Below are 4,354 nucleotides of genomic sequence, written 5' to 3' on the forward strand. Positions count from 1 at the left end.
AAAAAAAAAAAAAAAAAAAAAAAAAAAAAAAAAAAAAAAGAGTTTTGATTAGATTCCCAAACCTGCAATGGAGGTGAAGCAGCCGAATCAACATAATTTTAGACAAAAATCTCATAAACACCAAAAAAAAGGATTTCGTTTTTTACAGAATTGGGCAGCAAGACCAGAGAGAAATATACAACAAACGAAGTACTTGATCATCCATCTCAAATTGGAGAAGATGATGTAGCAAAGAAGACAATTTATTCCCGTGAATCCGGCGGTGAGCAGCCACTGAAGATCCGGTGCTAGAACCTAGAAGCCATTGTAAGAGAGATAAAGAAACCCGGAAAAGCAAAATCGATCTTGGTCTTCGATTTGAGAACATATGCGAAAAAGAAGAAGAAGATACCGTGATTTTTTCTTTCTGGGTTTCAGAATATTATATTTGATAATCGAGCATTGAAGAGAAGATAATTACGTGTCACATAGGCGGCAGAAAAGAACTGATTTTATTAGGGCATCAGTAAAAGGGAACTATTTTTGGTGTTCTTAGATTAAATATATAGTAGAAATAATGCTAGATCAGTTGTTAAGATCATAGGTAAAAAAAATGGGAGAACTAATTATGGTGTTCTTAGAATAAAGATATAGTGAAATAATATTCATAAACATTTTACAAATTATAAAAACTTATAAAATAACATTTAAATTGCTTACTTATATAAAAGCAATTGTATACTTATAAATTAATATAATATTCTTAAACATATTACAATTATAAAAACTTATAAATTAACATTTAAATTGCTTACTTATATAAAAGCAATTGTATACTTATAAATTAATATAATATTCTTAAACATATTACAATTATAAAAACTTATAAATTAACATTTAAATTGCTTACTTATATAAATGAAATATTTTCTTTTTTTCCAAAAAATCTCGTCCAATCACATGAAGCCACGTCAAATAAGAACTGGGCTTAGATCAGTTCTACATCAAGAACTAAAAAAAGTGTTCTAAGCCACTATTTATTATTTTTATAATTTTTTTGGGCTAAGAACACCCTTGGTGTTCTCCCATTAATGATGGCCTTAATGTTATAGTTTGATCGGGTAATGAGGTGTCAAACAGCTGCTTCAATATTGAAGTTGATGTGTCACACCAAGAATGCAACTCATTCTTTTTTTATTGTATTGATTCTAATCAAATCCATTTAGACGAGAATGTAAATAAAATAAACCAAACAAACACATTTTCATTCAGATGCATCATTCAAATGAATCATTTTTTTCTTTTTTTGTTGAGTCATTTGACATTCAAATGAATTATTTGGATTAAGCTTTTGAATGGATCATTTGAATGAAAATGCTCAATGGTAAAACAAACAGGACCATTGTCAAGTTTTATTGAAGTGAACAAAATGTTTTGACTTGGATGATGATTAACTGGTTTATTTATATGGATCAGAAAATACTTAGAAAATGTTGACGGAGACAATCAAACAAACAAACAAAATGGATTGATTGGTACTGTTTGAAGATTATAAGATTAACCAAATGAAGAATTGAGCCTTTGCCTTAAACTCTGTTTTTCTCGTGGTTTCTTGGAACTTCATTGGAAGGTTCAAATACGTGTGGTGTGTGGATATGGAGAAGTCAATTCATACTTCATAGTGTCAAGTGGATGTGGTAAAGCATATCTATTTGTTTTAATCGACAATAAACAACAATTGTAGTTGATAAAAATGTCAATGATGTATCAAATTTTCTTTGTAAGAATATATAATTCGTTGATTATGAGAATACTACGGTGTGGTTTTATACGGTTACACTATATCATTTTGGTATGAAGTATTTTTTCTATCTTTACACGAGAAGCTATTAATCGTCTCTGTAAAATAAATAAATATTTAATTCAGTACAGTTAATTTAATCTTCTATATTAAAGAAATCTGTAACAAATATTTTGACGAAAACTGAAAAAAAGAAAAAACAATGTACAAAAAGAAAAGAAAATTGAAAAAAAAAGAAAAGAAATAGTCATCACATTAAAAAATATATATATATATATTAAATAAGTGGGTTTGATCTGAGTCGAAAAAAATCATTAAGGCCCATCACAAAATAAAACTATGGCTATAAAAACTCAAATTACGAAACCCTGATGTTACGTTTCCCGCATCGGAAGTTTGGGAAATAGGACACTCATGTGGCGTGATATAAATACAGAAGGTGATCGATCCTATTAGACTATGTACAATGAGCCTGTTACAGTTTAATACAAGCAATGAGGATGTTGAAAGTAAAAAAAAACATTACGTGGATTAAACATGTCATGATCAAGAAGACGAGTGGCCTAGGCTAGTGGCTTGCATGTTGTTGACACTATGCTTAAGGTCGTCCCAAGAGGAAGATCCTGCGTCATCATTTGGGGCAGTGGGGACCTGCGTCCCAATCCCAACAGTTTAATTTTTGTTTCGCACCAAAATGTTACTAGTTGATCCAAGTTTTTTCTATGGCTAAACCTTAATCTGAGCTTAGTAATGGCCAAGGTTGTATCTAATAGAGTGTATGTCTCCGATTGCATACAAGTTTACTTTTCTATATCCTGTAACACAAAGAAAAAAGAATCCAAATCTTTGTCTAATTATCATTTGTCACAGATAATTAGACAAAGAACAGGCTATGATTGAAATCTTAATGGCTCATATGGAGGATGTTGATGGATCTGGTGCTTCTCAAATATTTCTTTCATTTGCAAACTGTCATAGAAGTGTCAGAATATGTTGCTTGTTGCATGATCGGATCAGTCTTAACACAAATTTGAATTGGAGTGTCAACATGGTGACTAAAGCTGAAAGTTTCAAGTCCTTATGGTTTTATGCCAAAGATCAAATATTGTTGAAGCGGTGCATTGCATATACTTTGTTTCTCAAACCATTATCTTTATTTGAAGATGCATAAAATAATATGTGTTACCAATTTAGATAGCAGAGACAAGATTTGTAGACTTGTAGCTAAGTTCATTTCTTTTAAGAACATTGAAGTTTGCCTACGAGTTTACTTGTATGATTTTGTTGCGTCGCTACCATTACTAATCCTCCTGTTAACTCTTTGGCCAGTCCAAGTATATATAAAGCTTGATCCTTTTGAGCTTCTCTGTGATTTAGATTAGATCGTAAAACCGAATTTTCATCTTGTTGCTGTTGAATTCTCTCAGTTATTGCTGGGTTGAAGGAGAAGTTTCAAGACGCGAATCAGAGGAATGGGTACTGAAATATTTTATATAGCCATTTCTACGGCACGGCATCTCCATATGGTCGCAGTCAATCAGTATTCTCAAACGCGAAAAATGACAATTTGTGTTTTCACACTTTTAGAATTTAGATAAGAATCACAAGATTGCTTTATTTTTTTATTTTTTAGATCAGTTTATTTTTTCACAAGATAACATGTGTTCACTTCCAATGGTATGCTCTCGTCCTATGCGATTTCATTATTATATGTTTAGTTCGTAAATCATCTAATTAATCTACAAATTATCATTTTCCAAGTGGGTAGATAATTAGTAGACATATTTAGGAGTTGATAAGTAGCAAATGTTTTTCTTTTCTGTTGGCCGGAAGTAGTTAATTATTTGTTTATCTTTAGTGAACATTGATAGTGGGATGCATATTATCCATGAAAATTATGGGTTATTTATTATTTGACTATTATATATTATGTGCTTGTATATCCAAAACTCTCGGCATGGAACCTGCGTACAGTATTTGATTTTGACCCAACCAAAATTTTGTACTATGCTTTTTCATATTGAGTTTTATTAAAGTCAAGTTTCAAATACATATATACCTAGGTAAACATTACTTTGTATCCTTAAGATGCATTTTTACAATTTCAAAACAAAAAGTTTCGTAAGACCTTCCATATTTATGGCTTGATACATACAAATATATGTTTTACATATTGTTGATTGTTTATTTGTATTTAACAGAAAGAAAAAAAGAATATTATTACAATATCGTTTTGTTGTGCTGTAAACAAGCCAGAAAAGCCTTATTTAAGAAAAGTTATTAAAACTCCTTACGTTAAATAACAATTTCTAAACCTTCACATAAAGAAGAGAAAAAAAAAAGGTATGGTGGTTAGGAAAATGATACGATTTGAAATGTCAATAACTACAACTTGTTATATGATGAAAACCATTGATTGTGATTCCGTAATCATCGACGTACTTAATTATTGTTAGAGTTAACATCTTAACAGTGCAGCGAATTACCCTAAAATTACGTGAATTACATCTCATGAAATTAAATTACGTACACAACTTTACTTGCATGCTTTAACAAAAAAAAAAAAAAAAAAAA

General features: G+C 30.3%; 1 long non-coding RNA gene across 1 annotated transcript; it reads right to left on the reverse strand.

The window, feature by feature from the left end:
- Positions 88–567, reverse strand: LOC104722656. The gene is made up of 2 exons (XR_757233.2): positions 392–567; positions 88–294 (listed from the first exon to the last, which is right to left on the reverse strand). It is a non-coding gene; the product is annotated as an uncharacterized LOC104722656 (long non-coding RNA).

Source organism: Camelina sativa, chromosome 11 (genome assembly GCF_000633955.1).
Source record: "Camelina sativa cultivar DH55 chromosome 11, Cs, whole genome shotgun sequence".
NCBI classification, from domain to species: domain Eukaryota; kingdom Viridiplantae; phylum Streptophyta; class Magnoliopsida; order Brassicales; family Brassicaceae; genus Camelina; species Camelina sativa.